General features: G+C 34.7%; 1 long non-coding RNA gene across 1 annotated transcript in view; it reads left to right on the top strand.

The window, feature by feature from the left end:
- Positions 1 to 3,682: 3,682 nt before the first annotated feature.
- The window catches only part of LOC136834954 (uncharacterized), a 90,391-nt gene continuing 72,812 nt past the window's right edge, over positions 3,683 to 21,261 (top strand). Inside the window, exons 1-2 of the long non-coding RNA XR_010851939.1 lie at positions 3,683 to 4,901; positions 18,619 to 18,712. This is a non-coding gene — a long non-coding RNA (uncharacterized lncRNA). The remainder of the gene's footprint in view (positions 4,902 to 18,618; positions 18,713 to 21,261) is intronic.

Here is a 21,261-nt window from a genome sequence, read left to right as displayed (position 1 = left end):
AGTTATGAATAATAGGTAACAATGATTGAGCCATCCCCAGTTTTCAGAAATCCCCCTTTCACGATACGAATGCCGTAGAAACAAGTCATTGATGCTGAGACCCATAACGGTATATTTCTATAATAAACAGTTAAAATGCTGCGTCGAATGCTAGCAGACTTAAATTATCACACTTGAATTTGATATTTACTTCTATTTCGTGCAGAAAAATCTACAGTTCTCATGATTATATATTGTAAATGCTTTTATACTTTCGAAATTCTCCTTCCTACAAACAACGAAGCACTATCATGTGATGCACAATACCCAATCCATTTGTCAGGTGGTTTAATGCTAACTATTATGACAGTACTAGTTAGCTTCATTAACGCAAAACATATGGTTTTGACATTTCATGCTTTCTTTTCACCTGTCGCGACGGTTTCTTGAAACCCTCTTTTAATGGTTTTAAGACGGAAAATAAGTCGAAGAGGCCTCTAATGGGTAGAGCTATCACCTGGCGTTAAATGTGATGCCTTTGAATTCCGAGTGGAAGAAATGTCTGACGTTCACTGATGGGGTACACGAGCCAACTCTCTGGGAATGTAGGTGGGAAGGCTAAGTGGAACCAATAAACTAGTCATGAAAGGTCGGAGCGTTCATTAGCAAAAATAAATAAGGAACTAAGAGTAAAGATGGTATTAAAAATGAAGAACAATAAAAGAAGAGAAAATATAATACCAAAGATTTCATTAGTGGTAAACTAAGAATTGCCGAGAGAGACAAGGTAAAACGTTAGTTTTAAGACTTGAACGTTCGTCTAAGATTTGCATGATGTTCACGTAACCACACGTATTCTGTCACCTAAGCAACCAAATGTATTCTTTTACTGCGTAACCGCAGATATTCTTTCGCCTGCGAAATACAAACCCTGCAAACCAAAGTTCTAAATGGAATGGAATGGTATATAGCGTTTAGGCCAAGACCAAGCACTGGGACCTATGAGGTCATTCAGTGCTGGAAAGAAAATTGAGAGTACCGTAGGTAGGTCTGAAAGGTGTAACGGGAGGAAAACCTCGCAGTTGCTCTATGAAATATTTGTTAGGAGAGGGTGGATAGCAAGATGGAAGAAAGATAATAAGAATGGAGGTAAAGTAAAAGGAATGAAAGGGGTTGATGTTTCATAGTTTTTAATTCATGACCTATAGCCTTTCTATAATTATGGAATGGCCTGATAGACTTCTCAGTCATAGGAAACTTTCAGGAGAGGTATACGTTAGCACACCCTCGTGTAAATAGGTTACATAAAATAAAAACATGTTTTAAGTGCGAAAAGTATGAAGAATTCCTCAACAATAATTGATTTAGACCTTTCTTGACAAAGAACTCATAACCTATGAAATTCTAAATCCCATCACTTCTAAAAAACCACTTGCCATAAAAACATCTTTCTGCTTATACAATAAAATAGATAGATACACTGAGCTAAGAAAGAGAACGAAAAGCTAAACAAACGGAACGATGAAAAATCGGAGCGTTGTGGCAGGCGGTATAGTGAGCGCACATGGAACCATTAGGGAAAGAGAAGATATTCATTAAATATTTATTTACCTTTGTGAATGCCAACATGCCAATCGCATTCTTCCAATAAGCGTAATTGCCAAGAGGTATCGTATGCTATATTATTCAAACTACGACTCAAACGTACCCAATGTTTTTTCCGTCATACCATTTTGTCATCTTCACGAAGAAACTAAAGAGAAAGCAAATTATTAACTTAACTATTTTTTATCTGTATATTTAATTATTGATCTGTTTGCATTTTAAACTCGGAGCACTTTGTCACTTCACAGAAGTCCAACCAATCACGAGCCATTCCACGGTCGATATAACTCCATTTAGAGGAAATGATACTAATAAAAAGAGCGCTATCACCTGTTTGTACACGGGCAAAAGTTTAATATAATTATCTAAGCGTATGCTGTGTTTGTGTGTGTGTGTGTGTATTTGTCGTTCAAAAAGTTGGTAGCACGGTCTTGGCCGGCCAGCTTATGCCGGGGGATCTACGTCACTTCTTGAATACAACCTCCAGTGAAACATGACAGGGATCCGTCCGCATCAGGAGTCAGTTGAAAGAAAATGCATTATTGTTATAAAATTTTCATTTATTAATTACAGTCACGGCTCTAGTATTTCTAGGCTCTCTATCCAGCTTTCTTTTGTTTTGTAACTAAAATTGATCTTACATTTTATTTCTCTTGTATCGTCTAGCTAGCTTTATATTAGGGATGGTAGGCCATATGAGCCGCTCACGCCAGTCGTATGAAAATTTAATTGCGGAGATATATTAGTGTCTGCGTAAGTGTTTTTTTTTCTACCACATGTAAGTAATTTCAAAACCACAGTGAGTCTATCTTTTCCGACAGAAATAGCTAGGTTGAATTAATCATTTCCTGAATAATATTACCGTACACGAATTAAGGCGATAGGTTAAGAATACACTCATACTTCGGTTTTACGGACACGCCCCCCCCTATAACGGATATCTAAAGCAAACGGACGAAATCCGGAGCAGGCGATTTAAGGCCACCACTAACGTGCAGTTATGCCTGCACAGTCGGCCTGTGCAGGAAAATCATCACCAGTAACGATAGAGTCTTTTCCCCTCAGTCCGTAGCAGCCATGGCGTCAGCACACTGCTCTGGCTGTAATTGGCTTGCTGATATAAAAAAAAAAAATTCATAAATGTCAAATAAGACGTCCAGTGAAAGTGGTAAAAAAAAAAAAAAAAACTAATTCAATACTCCTATGAGAATTTGCTAAGAGTTTAAATTTAGCCCCAAGGACTTCCATAATGTTTGTAGAATATTTTATGAATGAAGGAAGAGTTCCATGGAATTATTGTGTTGAGTCAGTAATTGTTTTTCATTTCAAAGTGACATATATAGGCCTAATGTTGTTTTTTTGTTTCATTACAATGCGTAATACCGATTTGTTTTCATTTTAAGAATGACTTTATGATGTGTTACAACGAGTGAACATCCATTGTTTACTACTGTCCCTTTGTTTCATTTGTGTTTATTAATCTAATTTAATTTCAAAACTGGCTTACATGGGATATGAGCAAAGAATAAGCATGCAGCCTAATTTTTTTTTCATCAGTATGTTGAATATTATTTTGTTCTCATTTTAAAAATGAATTGCATATATAATGTATACTCATGAACAGACGCATTATAGGCCTATTCTTGTTTTACATGATTTCGCCATAATGAATATTATTCGCATTTAAAAACTCATTTGCATGTATAGTTTATAACCACGAATCAACATACATAGACTTAATCTATTATGATAACCTTTGGATCTTACTTGCCAGAGCGAAGTCTCATTCATATGGATTTCAGTGAAATCTCAAGACACTCAAGAATGATGCTGCCACTTTCAGCCTTCATTATACAAAATTATTTTTCCTGTGGAAAAATGGCAAAATTATAAATGTATATTATTCTGACATCCGTATCAGTTATTAAAATAAATAAATCTGATATATCATAAATTTAGGTATAAACACTTTTCAATTTAATAAAACTCAACTCCATGTTGGTACATGCTCTCTAAGGACGGACACTCGTCGGACAGCGAACTGACTTCAACTGAGCCAAAAAATTGCCTCGCCACATTAACGTTGCAGTGCGCATGAGCAGCCGTTCGGCCGGAGGCTCATCGATTGAGATGAGCTATTTGCTCAGACCGCCTGCGCAGTCGAGAAAAACTGTGGAGGTTGCTCACATGCAGTTTTGCCTGCACAGGCCGAGTGTGCAATTATAACGGAACGTTAGTGCCGGCCTTTATGGAAATCCTAGAATTCTTCGAGAAGCTATAATGAGGGAACAATATGATTGGTAAACAGCTCAAGTTAGATAGTTTTTCAAACCTGTAACGGCTCCAACCCTCACCCGATGAGCCAGGGATACCAACTTCTCCAACGTCAACGTCACCTAAGCAACCAACACCTTTTACACTTGTACCACCACAGCTTTGCACAGGTAGCACCTGTACATCACTGGAACTGCAAAGCTCCGATGACTCAGAATAAATCTCTGACCGCCCACTATACGATCACGGCATATCAAGAACACTTCACCAACTATAGCAAGTCTGATTTTAAAATAAAAATATGCTGAATGTATCGTATTTACAGTGTGCAGGTGTTTTATATTGTCACAATGGATGATGTGCTTGATTAAAAGCATTATTCTTTACGTAATGTAATTGCTGGTAACCACTACAGATCCCATTTCGGCAACTACTGGCAATCGGCAATATTGGACCATTGTTCCCCCTCCCCCTTTTAACCGTTAAAACGAGATATGGCTGTACATAATGAAGAAATTACGTATTAAGAAGTAAATGGAACTGAATTGTGGTGAAAAATTGGTAGGTTGATGGAAATTTAGAAAACGTTTGACAGGGTACTTGGAGGTTGAAAAGTTTATCACACCTACTATGACTGAAATATATAGAAACCACTGGTCCCATGCACTAAGCCTTAATGGCCATTTAACTAATTGGTTTCCAAATAGTTTTTGATAGGCTTACCGTTTACAGGTTCGCAATTCGAAAGACATTGGAAATGGGCGAAGAAAGTCTGGAGACTGGGTAATGTTTAAACCAGAGAAGGCCAATACTTACTGGAGAAATAATTATCCATATACAAGGACTACGTAGTTTAGTGTGACGCGACCAGGGCGGCGAGTTTGCATCTTCAAACGCGGGAACAGCGGAAACTGTATAGGCGCTTGGGGTGTCCTGGGATTATTTTCGTTTATTATTATCTTCATAATGGAATGCTGCGCTGATTCCAATTGCAGGAATGGGCTGAGAAATTCTTCAAGAGAAAATGGAATAACATTTGACAGGTAAGCAAAGCATGCTGAATTTTATTTACCCACAATTTTGTGCCATACACATAATTGTCTCCTTGTCAGTCATGCCTTATATTTGCAGAACATTACTGCGGCACATGAGCGCAGTGGTAATTTCGATTTTGAAAAAATAACCTCACAAATCTTGTATAATATAAAGTAGAAAAAGATAGTGCACCTTCTCAAAATAGGCCTAGGCTTATAGGTTGCTGGTTTTGTCAACAAGTCTCACCTTTTAAACGTGACTATGGTGCTTAGGGCCCCTGCCTTATTTTGTTAGTCATTTACAATTCTTTACGGTAAGTAGGCCTACTGTAGGATACTGTATATGCCGTCGTTTTTCACTTTGTGACATATAAAGACAGCGTTTAACGAAATGCATTTTGTCAAACGAGGTTTTCTGACAAAGTTCCGAAAAGTCACACTTGGTGGGAGTAATTCAGGACGAGGAAAGCAAACCGTGCAAAGCAACTTTTATTACTGAATTAAAAGTAAAAATTGCTGTAACTATATGTGTAACAAATCCTGGTTTAATTTATGATTTCATCATCATTTGAATATGTGAAATCTCATCAGATTTGGACCGTAATATAAAGCAAAATGAAATATGTACGTAAAACATGAAATAATAATGGTAAATACCATAAACATAATGTCTTACATTGTTTTGGATGCCCGAAACGACCAGGACCGCCTCAAAGTACTCATTTGGTAAGATGCTTTATCATTTAAATCTTATTCTAAGTACAACCTAGTTTCGAATATACATAGACATAATTCATCTATGGTAAAAGTTATCGAATAAATCATTATGCCAATGAAAAAAAAAAAAAAAAAACAAAGAACAGCAGGGAAAGTATATCTGTTAAGCAAACGCTAAGCCTATTCCAATTGATTTAGCAGGCATTTCCTGCGTTTTGCCCCATTTAAGAGCAATTTTAATCCAGATAAGTCAAGATTACTTTTTTTGTGGTATTCCTTCTTTAACATATTTTTTAAGTATCGTTCGCTAAACAGAGGTCACGGAAATACCAAAGTAGCTAAAAATGCTAAGCAAAATACGATACCGCGTTCACAGAGATGCTATTCCTCGCTTGCCATCAGAGTTACGCTTTTTTTAATTACGAAAAATCTTCAATTAAGCTGATAAAACCACCACCATCTTACTCATGATGTTACATGGTGTTAAATAATGTTTGCTTAAAAATTTTAACTCAAAGCTCCATGTTCTCAACGTTTGAAATGTACATATTATCCTTCACCAGTCATTCAGGTCTTGATTTTCATCTTCGCGTTGTTTTTATAACTCTTCAGTCCAGTCTAATGAACCATGCAATAGCGCTGCACCATTTACTATGAACGTGAATTGTGACAAGGTTTTACAGACCTTATTTTGCAAAGAAGGGAAGCGCAGCGGGAAGCTAATGCTCCCATTGATAAGTTAACAGCTACACTTCTCAGAAATCCTTCACCCATTTATGTTGCTGTTGCACTTAAAATGAAAAGAGATTCAAATTAAACAAAAGGCCGATAGTAGTAACAACTGAAGGAAATTCCTGACCGACATAAAGAAAGAGAGCAATTGCAGTACTCTAATGTTGTTTATATATTTTTAGCACACTTATATGCAATCAATGATATTAGACATTAAGGGAAAACTGGAAACCACCGTCATGCCTTAAGGCTTTGGTTACACCTTAGAGTTCGTAAATTTACTTTTGATTATCTAAAGAACAAAGGGCCTACTCCTACCTGATCCATTTCCCAAGTTAGGACCCGAAGAAAGCTATATCAAGTATGGGGGGGAAACGGACGATAAAGTTACTTCTTGAAGGAAGAAAGGTTTTAAGACTCAGGAAAACCAGAAGTAGGAGGATAATTCCAAAGCTTGGTATTAGAAGGAGGTTACCGATTTCTTCAAAGGAAAAAGTGGGAGGAAGTGGTTTGATGGGTGCTACGAGGCCGACTTGTAGGAGTAGCCTTAACAGAGCGGTGACCGAAATAGCACCAATAACAAAGAAGGGGAAAAGCAACATTGCTCAGGAGAGGAAGAGGGTCGAGGATGAGGTGAGATTAGTTCTTTTATCTAACAAATTGCCTCAAACTCACTACTTTTAAGGGGGGTGACAAAAATAATAAGAGCAGTACCGTAATAAAGGGCTCTGATATCCGGTATAAAAAAAAATTAAGTTAAGCAATCTTAAAATTAACCTAGTTTTTATTGCAACTTGTGGAAATAATACGTTGTCACGTATGTGAAAGAAATGCATTTCTACTTCATAGAATTTAGAGGATCAGTATAAACAAAATATATGGAAAAGAAATATGTTTTATTTTTATTATTAACCATAATCTGTACTGTTTAACAAAAAGTATTTATATATGTATACGGTATATATATGTATATATAATATTTGTTAAACAGTGCATGTTTTACATTACTAATCTATATATATATATATATATATATATATATTATATTAAACATGCATGTTTATATATATATATATATATATTTATATATATATATATATATATATATATATATATATATATATATATATATATATATATATATATATATATATATATATATCTGGCATTGAGACTCTGTAAATCAGTTTTGTTTTATTTACCTTTGGAACTTTGTTGCCGTTCCTAAAAGAAATGTGAAAAACAGTACTGCTGAGATGTTGAGGTAGAGAACAAAGATGATAAATTACTGAATAAGGATAAGGAAACTTTTGAATATTTATATTTTATCTAGCATTTATAAACTAAAAAATATCACTGGTGGAAAACATTAAACAGAAAAATAGTTGTGTAATGTATTCTGGCGTCGTTAACAAATCTTGTAATATAGGCTACTTTATATTGAACAGAGGTGGAACACAAAAATATTTTGCCCCCCAAAAATATATATATGTATGTATGTATATATATGTATATATACATATAGTATGTATATATATATATATATGTATATATGTGTGTAATAAGCATACTTAATGAAGCTGGGGGTCATGTAGAAACACCTGTTTACATTGCGGTGAAGCAAAAGATTTATCGTCGAGGTCTGCATGTTAAATGAAACATTAAAAATATCAAGATGATACACAAAGATACTCAGTTCGTCAAGGCAGTGAATAAAAACAAACTAAAAAGCGTGTTCATTATGGTATATTTACACATCATCAACATTCATCAAGTAATGAAGCATGCTAGTGGAGAGAGCATAAACAAAAATGTTATAAGAATTAAGCAAAAATGGGGTTACATTCTCCTTATTTTATTACTGGTCTTGAAGAATTGTATATAGGAAACATATCGTTGGATTATAACTGATAAAACGTTTGTAGCATAAACAAAGTAACAGATACGAGTAATTGTTGTAAATAAATTCTGTTTACAAAAACACGACTAACGATACACGGGGAAACCCATCCATTTCTATACCGACTGGAATTACGAAAACATTTCATTGACAACAGCAAAGTCTGAGCTCCTTGTTTAATTGGCAGCCACTTTTTGTATTCTCGGAAATGTTCAATGAGCTTCTCTTTTTATGAAAGAAAATAACTTTCATTATATTTCTAGGATGTAGAATGGTGGAAAAGAATGTAAGCTTCTTAAGATAAACAGCAGATAATGGAGTTCCACATTACGAGAGATTAGGAAGGATTAGTTTCTTTCTCTTTTGTACAGCTGGAGAACAAAGCATTCGCAGAAAAGGCAATAAAACAAACTGGTGAAGTCGGACAGCCACATAGTTGAGAGAATCTCGCTGGTTTAAGTCATATAAACTTGCCATGTTAATTGAAATGTTATCGGTAAGGTTTAAGCCCATATAAAATACTTGATATATTTATCAGAGTCGAATTTTGCCTTCGAGCACTGAATAAGAGCAGTGGAACTAGCAAGACATCCTCCACTTTCGAATCCCTCCCTCTCTTCTTCTCATCTTCTCTCCCTTCTTCTGCTTCCACATCCATTCCTCCTCCTCATTCTTCAGAACCGTCCTTCTTCTCTCTCACACCACCTCTTCTTCCTCCCACCACTAATTCCCAAAATATCTATCTCAGCCCAAGTTTTGAGCACTTCCATCGTAAGGACGAAACATATTATGCAGTTAGGATTGCCTTTGAAAAGAATCACCCTAAACTGAGAATTACAGAAAAAATGGAATTTAATGCGCCCCTTAAAAATAGCGCAGTTGTGCGTTTCCCGAAGGTCAGCACCGATTTTCAAATGTTAAATTAGAGCCATCATCTATTCCTGTCCATCCACGTGTTGCTGGAACGCCACAACAACGTATGTGAGACGAGATAATAAAAAACTAGCCATCTTTAAAGAGCCTGTTGCCTACCATATATGGCTTCTTAAGATATGGCGTTATTTCGACACCGAGGCATAGACAAAAATAAGCCACCACCAGACCATTGTAAAGAACAAACTATTTCTAGAAAAGATTAAGAGAGGCAAATCGACCACACCCAAGTGCCCCAACTATTCTGAACCAAGTTGTGCATGATTCAAACGATGCAGTGTTAAATTATCTCATTGCACAATTGAAAGCATAAACAAAAACATCGAGATCAGCTTCAGGACCTTAATCAAAACTGCAGCAAACACTGAAGCATTACGGCAAACTGGTGCACAAGACTATCCAGCAACAGTTACGAATATATTATCAGTAATTTTGCAAATGGCGCCAGCACCTCAGCCATCTTCACCTCCCAGTGTCTTTTTACCTGAACCTCTTACTTCTCAATCTTCCCTCTTCCGTACTCAGGCATTTAAAACATTTAGAGAGCTTACCAGCCAGGTTTGCTTAAAAGCAAATGGGTGTTACAGACTATTACACACACAAACAAAGCTACTCCAACATCTAAAAACATAAACGCCTCACACGTCTCGACTGTCGACCTCACCGCGTAACAACTCCTCGCTGCGGGGAGAAAGAGTGCTGGTGAACTGGTACAATACATGTACACAATACCGGGGTCTAAGCGATGTCAGGCAGGGCAGCCGATCGGGACTACAAAGTCTACCCCAAAGCCAAATCAAAGTCCTTCAAAAGAAGGCATCACGACGACCCCATATAAAAATGGGAACAAGCTGGGAAGAAGAAGAAGAGAGCTGACCAGTCAGGAGGCCAACGGATGATTTTCCACCCTTGAAAAACCACAGCTTCTAGGGTTGTCTTTTTTGTAAGTCATCAAGAAAGAAAGACAACAATATGTAACTGATATTATCTGTCTCGCCAACGTACCGCAAAAGCCTTCCTAATTTACCTGATTACATTTTTCTTCCTGACCTTCCATCAGTAACCAGAACTTAAGCAAATGTAATTCTTTATGAATTTTCCTTTCCACTCCAGTTCCCCTACCGCTTAGCGACCAAAGCTAACTAATATTTCTTTCCGCTGAAACTAGTTACCTAAAATCTGAGGGATATTTCCCCCCCGATTAATTTTCTGTCACTCCTGTTAAAGAGTTTTCTGTTAACTTTAGTAAATTATATCTTAGGAATTATCCTTACTTTTGCTTCAACTTCTCCTGAAGCTTTTACTTTTTTGATTCAGCAATTTTGTATTTTTTGCTTCACTCCCAACCTTCCCTTACTACACTCAGAATGACTGCTAAAAACTTTCCCTCTTTCTGATGGATGTGCACTGTGAGGTTTAAAGAGGTTCAACCCCGCTTGTCTTTTCTCAGTTTCCATGTAACACCCAAGTTGCACGGCTTTCATCATAGAGTTGCTCTAAGAATAAGAGCACGTACCAGTGTAGTGCTGACTAGACCTAAAATAACATTTTTTCATAACAGGATTATGACACAAATACTCTTGAGCACAATTTCAGATTATGAATAAATAAGGAAGTTCACCACTAACAAAACATCAGATAAAGAAGAGAATATACGGCAAAAAAGGATGAAATTTGGGCTAAGGTTAAAGACACGAAGGTTTAAGAAATACATAAGGGCAGTGGGGAGATTGGTAAGAACAGAGACCGAGAGGGGTAATGGGCACAAAGAAAGCCTAGTCCCATCGAATAATAAGTCATTAGCTTCGTCCCTTGAAAATAAGTATCAAGAATAAAGGCCAAAACAAATCCAAAGTCCAGCATTACGATATGGACCAAGGTTCCATGTGCATTATGCTCCTACACAAGGCACACATTTAACCACACAATCGATTATTAGACTTTAAGCATATATAAAAGACCATTCGAATGAAATATGTTGTACAACATATTCTAATTAGAGTCAGCTATTAGCTATGCATTTTGGAATGGACTTAGGGTTCAGCAAGAAATGCTTCGAATATAGAGGAGATCGCCATAATCAACGAAAAGGCTTCTTGAGATGAAGTGGAGTGTTTAGACTTTTGTTATGCCAAAATATCAGTGTTTTGATTCAAAGTGTATCTTCCCAGTTTCCTACGTTTGCAATTCCGCTTTCATCTGCTGCACATACAAGTCTTGGAAAATTATTCTATTTTCCCTTTTGCCGTAGAAAACTATGAAAATAATAACAGCTTCATTTGTACAATAGATATTGAAATGTAAAAACAATTATTTTCATAAATAGACCTTACAGTATACAAAAAACACAACCATAAAGACAGATAACTGATAACCGCATGTACAGTACATAACAACAGAATCTCAGGAGCAATGTATATATAAAAAATTCGTGGATTTAGGCCTGTGTTTCCAAGATAAACGTTAACTACCTCTAACTGATGCAATATATATATATATATATATATATATATATATATATATATATATATATATATATATATATATATATATTTCATATATATATATATATATATATATATATATTTCAAGTGCTGACATATTAATTACAATATACTTCTACGTAATACATTATACATTAGAATAAAAAATTCTAAGCTGAAAAAAATCAGAAAACGCAAAGACATTTTGCAACACTATAAACTATAAAACAATCCAAACACTGTTCATGAAAGTATATTTAAGAGCAGATAACTAGGGGTGGGGAAGGGAGCTTTTCATTGAGTATTGATTTGCCTTTGTGCATGGCACCATTCCGAGCGCATTTTTCGCGTAATTACCAAGAGGTATTGGACAATGAATTATTTGAATTATGAAGCTGGGAGTCCCGCTACTCTGTCCCTGACTCTGTTCTGCTCCACAAAGGAAAAGGAGAAGCGAAATGTCAGTGTAGAAACTTACAACTCCTTGACATTAGAAACCCAAAGCACTTTGTTACTTTGCATGAGTCCAACTCCCATTGTTTTTTTCCAAGGTTCAGCATAGCGTCATTTAGGTAATCAGACAGTAAAGAAAAGGAACATTCGTTATTTAAATACACAACCACCAGTTTATATAAATTTTTAAATAAATGGATATGTTTATCCCAGTTGCATTTCTGTCTATAGACCAAAAGTTCAGTTACACTGAATCTGATCAGCACTTGAAAATTGACCTCCTGTAAACGCCAGAAATCGTTGACACACAGGCGCCTCTACGCACTGTTTTCAGACTACCGAAGAGAAGGAATTACGCACTTACAAAAATAGGAAGAGGTGTATACGAGAGAACATACATGCATGCATATATTCATCATGAATAACATGTGTCCATATTCAGGTAAATGTAAGTGCTTATATTGCACAGCAGGGTGTTGTTATAATGAAATGCAAGGAGCATTGACACAATAGAGTACTCATTCATTCACGTAGTGCCCATTTCAGTCGTTTGAAGAAGTTTGAATAGTACATTTCGAGGTAGATATAGATATCCAATTGCATGATCACCAGTTGTCTTGGACTAATATTCGTATTTACTTTATTTACTTATTTTAACCAGAAATCTCGAAGTACTCAGATTATCAGGTTGCTTATTGATTTCCAGTGCTCATTTGACTGTTTGCATTCTATGAGAATTCCTGTTAGTTTTGGTTTAGAGAGAGATAGATTATAAAATCTTGGAGATCGTGTATTGTTTTGTAATGGATGTTATCTTTGAACCGTACATCAGCTGAGTATTCTTTGTACTCTTGAAAAAAAAGAGGTTTATTCCAAAATCTAGGCATACTAAATTTCACTTTAGTGTCGTGTACCTTTTGTTACTGATACCTTGTTCGTAGAAAAGGATAACATTATATATATATATATATATATATATATATATATATATATATATATATATATATATATATATATATATATATATATTTATATATATATATATATATATATATATATATATATGTATATATATATATATATATATATATATATATATATATATATATATATATATATATATATATATATATATATATATATATGAATGATGAATAATATTACCAAGACCAGGAAGAACATTCTTTATCATACGAGCTTTCGAGGTATAAAACCTCATCATCAGGCTGAAAAACCGACAAGGATCAGAATCAATGATATTACAATAAAATGAATTGTCATAATAAATCTTCAGCAAAAATACTAACCAAATATATAAAATAAGGTGAAATGTAAACAAACCACCACTCACAAAGTAAAATATTTAACGATCCAATTGTGTACCTACTATGAAATTACACGATAGCTAGTTGAATACCAGACGAGTTGTTGTTCAATTCCTGTTTCATCTTTTTAATAACCAGCGACTCTGAAACCAAAAGGTCCAGTCTGTTTGAACAAAAAGACTACCTGAAAATCCAGATCATTGAAAGGATGGTCCCGTGCTAAACTGTGTTCCCTAATGGCAGAAAAGGGTGGTTTGGAAAGAGGAAACCTAGTTCTAATAGAAAGACCTGTCTTCCAAAATTCTGTGTCTGAGCCAGCGGGAACGGGATCCCACGTATTGCAGACTACACTGCAAACAAGTAAACGACACAGATACGCTGGCTCAGATGATGAGGTTTTATACCTCGAAAGCTCGTATAATAAAGAATGTTCTTCCTGGTCTTTGCAATATTATTTATCATTAAGCTAAGATTTCCAAGTAGCCGCAAAATTATATATATATATATATATATATATATATATATATATATATATATATATATATATATATATATATATATATATATATATATATATATATATATATATATATATATATATATATATATATATATAAATATATATATATATATATATAAGAAATAAAGGATTTATATATTTAGGAAAGGTCAGACTAGTCAGGCACTTAAGAATCTATGAAAGATTTTGAATGTTGGTTTAATAGCGTCAAGTTGTCTTTTGTTAAATATATTACACTTGATGCAAAACCACTTATATTCGTGGTAGATTCATTAAATCTCGCCACTTGTCACAAAGCTGATGTTAGATGAAATTAAAAGAATGTGTGAGTAACGTGAGTTGGACGTAATAAGGTTTTACCTAATTCTATTTCCGAAAGCATGAGATTCCATTTACAGTTGCTATGGAAACAGTTGCAATGCAATAATGTTTTGAAGGCTTAAGATATAAACGAGTTAAGAGCTGTAGGAGATTCAATTAGCGGCAAAAGCTTGCAAATTCAGTATTTTATGCTGTTGAGTAAAAACATTTTGGAGCCTTGATGATACTTGTAACGTTAATGATTTTATTCAGAATTGGGTAAGGCAGTGTTTCGTAAATGATTTCAGACTTAACACAGATTTAATGTAAATGCACAATTATTTTTTTATTTATGAAAATATCGTAATGAAGAACTTTATTGAGGTTTCAGAGAAGAGACTGATTTTTAATGGAAACAGGGATTCTTTTTCATTTAAGTGCCACATGAAAAATTATTTTGGTCGACATACCTGAACATATTTTCCTTCCTGAGAAAAGTCTGACATGGCATATATATATATATATATATATATATATATATATATATATATATATATATATATATATATATATATATATATATATATATATATATATATATATATATATATATATATATATATATATATATATATATATATATATATATATAAATATATATAAATGATCACTTGCACAATTGTTCATTGCATTAATACAATTAATAATAGGACTTCATTCAAACAGGATAGTATCTAACGGAGAGTTTATTAAAAAATTCCATGTCCCTAAAAGCTTTTGAATAAAAATCTTTGTTTAGATACCATCTTGCTTCAATGAGGCCCTGGTATTATATATATATATATATATATATATATATATATATATATATATATATATAGAGAGAGAGAGATAGAGAGAGAGAGAGAGAGAGAGAGAGAGAGAGAGAGAGAGAGAGAGAGAGAGAGAGAATTAGGTCTGAAGGGGATGAGTAAGAGACTAGGAATATCAGCGATTGATTAGAAATACCGGCAGCAAAGAATCACCTTCTTCGATATTCAGGTATTATATTTCATATAAAGTCTAAATTTAGATTCCTTATTTCCTTTTGATATATATTCCAAAAAATATTCTAAAACCAACGCAAATAATAAATGGAAAAGCGTGCTCTAATCTCCTAAAACAGGGGTTCCCAAACTGGGGTACATGTACCCCCAGGGGTACATTTGCACGTTTCAGGGAGTACATTTGTTCTGAAGAAAATAATTACTACTGTACAATTGTATGTGCTGGATCAAAACATAAATTACCTTAGTAATTGATTTATTTCTGTTATCACCATTTAAGATACCTGTGTAATCTACACATGCAGACTCCATAAATTTAAAATATCAAAATATTAAAAAGTTCTTTTTTAATATTAAGCATAATTTTTAGTGTTAGGGGTACATGGGAACCTATACAAAAGCCCAAGGGGTACCGAGAAACAAAAAGTTTGGAAACCTCTGTCCTAAAAGTATTTTATGGCGTTATGTTTCAAGATCGCCTACTTATAGTTAATCAGTGAAGTAGACTCTTATGTTTGTCAAGGACAGACTACAGATTTATCATTGAAAACTAGGCATGACAAGACGCCGTCAAACATGAAAATTCGAGAACATAAAATGTATTCATTGAACCTTCCTCTAAGCTTGCAGACAACGAAAGAAACTAAAGCAAAACACGTATGTAATATTATATCCACTCCATCAATAACTATATAAGTAAACAAAGTAAAGAAAGTGTAGGCAAAGCCACAGTGAAAGTGTAATAAACATGAACGTACATTTTCCTTTAATTATTTAATGTCTGTCTTTCACTATTCTATCGCAGCATACAAAGGGAACTTGTAAGTGCCGCTATTGTATATCTACAACAAAGCAATCAATGATTTAAAAATGAGAGAACACATCCCATCTCCAAATGGTCTGGAATTATGAAAGTTGATGAGCAAAAATAGCTGCGGTGAAGGTTCTTGTTTAATCGTAACCACCAGCTTTTTTGTGTTCCTGGAAATGTTAGATGAGTCTTATTATCAAGTAAATTGGCCTTCATTGTATTCCTGGGATTATGAAGGAGAACGTAATTTCCTTGAGGTGAAGAACAGGTAATGGAGTTCTATGTTACAAGGGATTAGAGACAATTACATCCTTTCAGTTTTTGTACAGTTAGTAAGCAGAAGCATCTTTAGAACTGGGAAACCTCACAGGTTTTGTTTTCGAACTTCCCCCCTCCTCGTTTGACATCCAGAACATGTTTAAATGAGAAAACTTTCATATCTCTGAGATGTTTATAAATTTCCATTTCAGTTCTCCCTTCAAGATTTCTGTCTTTCACTAATGCCTCTTGCATTTTTGAGGATTCAATACCTTAGGGTATAATTTGGAAAATTTGGTGATTCCAAATTTAACATCAAAATTTACATTGCTCTTAGCCTTTCAGATTGTGAATGATTGTTTCATAGCTGGGCAACTGGGTCTTTCAATTTATATTGTTCGGGACGTAAGCCTTCAGTTACTGTTTCTTTATATTTGACAAAGTTGACTCAAAAGCTGTTTGTCTAGGCTAAGTTATTGCACTTTATTTTGCATTCTTTTTTCTCTGCCCTTATGTTGCATTAAATTTTCCTTTCCCTATAGATACATGTCATTTGATACGCTGCCACGTGCTTTATATGCTTTGGGAAGATCAGTAGTCTCTTGACCGGACATATTCCTCTTCTTCAACTTCCGAAATATGTAATTCTTTGAAGAATTATGTTTTTCTTGTTCCGGAATTATGACACGAGATCGTCCCTTCCTCTGAAGTTTAGTAGTATTTTTCACATATGTTTTGCTTTTTTAATTGCATACTTGATCAAGGCCTTTCGTTCTAAGATTCATTGCCCATCCCGAATAAGAAATGATAATGCATCACGTCAAATAATAGAACATTTATAAAGATAATGGACGTTATAACTATTCAGGAGAGTTTCAACTTACAACGATACTGGCCATATGTGAACTAGATGAATTGAAAAAAGGAGGCACTTCGACTTCATGAAAAATACTGCGGTGGATTGACTTTGATGAAAATTGAATTTAGCAATACACTGGGTCCGGATTTATTGATAAAGCGAGGGGGATGCGCAGGTATAAAGTTAAGATTTAAACTTTCACTCAGAATATAGGAAGAATATATGGAATGAACAAAATTAAGCAATAAATACGAATGATGAATTATATCCATAAACAATAGGCTACTCGCTTTTTGTAATATAAGATTTAAGCATTTTTCCATTTCAAGTAAATAAACAAAAAACATTAATCGCTAAATTGTACTAGATTAGAAAGTGTCCTGTTGGGACAGGCTTGCAGACCTTTTCTAAATTCAGCTCTCGTAACACTCGTCAGACCACCTCATCCCACATTTACTCTGTGGATGTTTGCAATCCTCGCTTTACGTAGTGCAACGACTACTTCTTTTCTTCTTATGTTAAAACTTTGAAGTTTTGATCCTGCTTCTATTTTTCCTGAGCCATAATGCAATTCCTTCGCCCCCATCGTGGTTAAGTGACACCATTCTCCCTTCCCTTCCGTATAACCTATTTTCTTTGAGCCTAGCTAGAAAAAGGCGCAATGTTACGAGCTCCGTTGGCCTTTAATAATCTTAATAAATAAAATTGACCTGATATCCTAGTAAATTCATTTTATTCCTGTAAGCTAGCCCTGCAAGGTTAGCGAGGGACTCTAAGTAGTGCCCGTGTTATTTTTACTTGAATTTAACCTACGTTAATGACTCCTCCACCCTGCTGGGGACGCTGTTGATGAGGTTTACTCGAGTCATAACATCCAGGAAAACCCAGTGACTGAAGTATTTAGGTGTGACGAACAAATTTCTACTACCGAAAGATGAAAATGGTTAGTAGAACTTGAACATACTGAAAATAAAAATCATAAGAAATTTAGTGCCTTATTAACAACAGGTTTTGGCACCGCTGCACTTGTGCAATTTCTAGAAAACTTGGAAATTACGGGTTTGATTAAGAAATGGTAAAAGTGTGAAGAAGAATGGTGATTAGGTAGCAGAATCGCAATTCTACGTGGAATTCTTGATTAGCCCTATTTGCCTCTCAGTTCATGCAGATATCTTTACATTCTTCATACAACTTATCCAGATTTCAATCACTGTAGCCACTTTATCTAAAGATATTCTTTATTCTGTATACATAAATTCCCATTTTTACATGTAAAATGGCCCCTTTATTTTTCATTTGATATAATGACATATATTAGGGAAACATTTGATAAGTATCATTATAAAACTAATTTACTGATTATGCACTTCTCGCTCTTTTCATGTTAAGCGACGGGTGAAGAAAATCCCCTTGGTACCCCTGGCACCTTCAGGAAGGGAATAGCACTGACGGATATCGGTGGAATGGTTACCTTTGTTTTTAGGTAAGTAGGGACTGTCTGGCATTCAGTACTAGAAACATTAATCGAGCAGATATACTGATTGGAACGTTTATTAAAGAGAAGGAAAATTAACGTCATACAAAAAAATGGATTACTACAAAAGCAATGAGAACAATTCTTTAAAGCAACTTCTTCGACAAGTTCAAGGGCCACCGAAAGAGGGAGAGAGAAGGTGAGAGCAACGTAAATTTTCAGAGGTAAACGTTCCCCAAAGATTTGCATGATGCAAATGCAATGGAGTTACTCATCCACGTGTGGAATGCAAAACATGCAAACCAAAGCTCGTAATATTCCACCGCTTTCATGTTCGCGAGCTGAAGTCCTGATATATATGTGGCCTGGGCTTCAATATGCCGAAGAATAATAAGATACTTGCCTGTGGAAAACGTAACCGTTTCCCTTTAGGGAAATTTTTCTGTTCGTACAAGGCATGACGAAATTAGAAAAACCCTTAGTCTGCAATAACAAACATTCTTGAATGTTAAAAAGAAATATTTAGAAAGACACGCACACCTGTATATAAATCAGAACACAATATACAAGCTCGCAATACACTCGCATAAGCGAGTGACAAATTTAGATGTTAAAAGTACCGCTGAGCTTGGTACAAACGAAAACAAATCTGAACCATAAATTATCTTGCAAAAAAAATCCTTCAGACTGCTAATCTTCTGATCTGAAAATTATAATGAGCATTCTTTGAACCAGTTTCTTGCACCTGTCGTGTATTCCTCCTGCGATAAATAGATATGACAGTTTCACCTTTGCTTATAAGTCTTATCTGAATTTTACCAATTTTAAACAGGAAAATTATTTGAAAAATGCGTCTTGAAACTAAAATAGCAATTTCTGACGTTTTTATACTCTTATATTCGCAGAGTATTCTGTGAAACTTGCAGAAACTAGCACAAATGTATTTAAAAATCGTACCTTGAAAACAAATTACGCTCACGGCAGTCTAAAATTTCACACATTTTTAATTTCCCAGAAACGTTAATGTAATTTTTAGCTTCGCTACGGTGTAACAAGGTGACAAACTAAAAATTTATTTTAAATACTCGAGAAATAAAACTAACGCGCAAACAGAATTAATTTAAAAGTCTGTTAATGGCTGCTTATGCGAATTATCACACTAAAAGAAAATTTATAAAAAGTAATAATCATATCTTGTCCGACTTCATGATGCCAAAGGAGGTAATTATGATTAGTGGGAATCACGCAATTCGTCGATTCGTTAAGTTGCTCGTGTTTTTACTGTTTGGCAACACGCCATAATTACGACTGATTGTTAATAGGTCAAGGTTAATTAGTTTATTACGCCAGTAAGTAAAGATTTAATTGCTATGTGTGTAAATAACTATGCTATAATTCTGGACACAACTGCATACTATCATGAGACGCATATCGGTCATAAAAGCAGATGATAAAACTGATTACAAAGAACCAGTAGCGTGAACACGTACTCAATCATGACACAAAAATCGAGATTATCCTTCGCGGCCGCCAGCACTACTATCATTATGCCTGCTGTGCTGAAAAAATTTTGATTTAAATGGCAGATTAAAAGTGACTTATTCTCATTATTATTATTATTATTATTATTATTATTATTATTATTATTATTATTATTATTCATAATACACAAAACATGTGAAGTAGTTAATAATAGTAATAATTTAACGAAATATCATCATTAAGTTAGAGCCCTCGGAGAACAGTTTAGACTGCACGGTTTTAGCCTGTAAAGAGTCGCCTGTTTGCTAATTAATTGTTTCTCGTCTGCTGGCTCTCATCCAGCTAGATCTGCATAACAAAGGGACTCACACGGTCATGACAGAAGCCTTGGGGTGCTCAGGTATTCAAAATCCATTACGTCATGCATGTGTGGCCAATACTAAGACCGCAAAGGGCAGCTTCCCATACTCTTGGCAAAATACTGTACAAGAGAGGGAATAAGTTCATGCAATCATGAAAATGTACTGCAGTTTCTCTGTTGGTTATGCACAGATCATTTGAAAAACCTGCAACCATAAATTTTTATAATAAGGTTGAAATTCTTTAAATGTTATGGACAGCCAAGAAAGCATTCGTTGTCAGTGTTTTAATCTGATAAATGCTCTGTCACCAAGAATAGCAAATGACAACTGCTACCTAAGCGAAGTAGGCTAAGACAGTATTGGATAAATTAGTTGGACTATCGCGGAACGGTGGTCAAATTCATGTAGATTAACCTGTCAGCCTCGGAATTCAGTGAACGAGGTGACAGACGGTAGGCTATTTAATGAGACTTATACCTGCTTCATGAGGCGAAATTTAATGAAATGAAGAAAAACCAGTTGGCCATGTAAGAAATTCTGCCATTAGAAGGTTTATACGAATCATTTAAAAGGATTTACATAAGATTTGTGCGCGTAGATTTGTATATTCAAGAAATATTTTTTCTGATTACTTCAATGTTGAGTCGTTTAATAATAGGGTCACTATACAAAAATACTGCACGAATCTAATTCTCTCTTTTTCTTTCTCACTCT

This window comes from Macrobrachium rosenbergii, chromosome 4 (assembly GCF_040412425.1).
Source record: "Macrobrachium rosenbergii isolate ZJJX-2024 chromosome 4, ASM4041242v1, whole genome shotgun sequence".
NCBI classification, from domain to species: domain Eukaryota; kingdom Metazoa; phylum Arthropoda; class Malacostraca; order Decapoda; family Palaemonidae; genus Macrobrachium; species Macrobrachium rosenbergii.
This window is presented reverse-complemented; position numbering and strand designations above follow the sequence as displayed.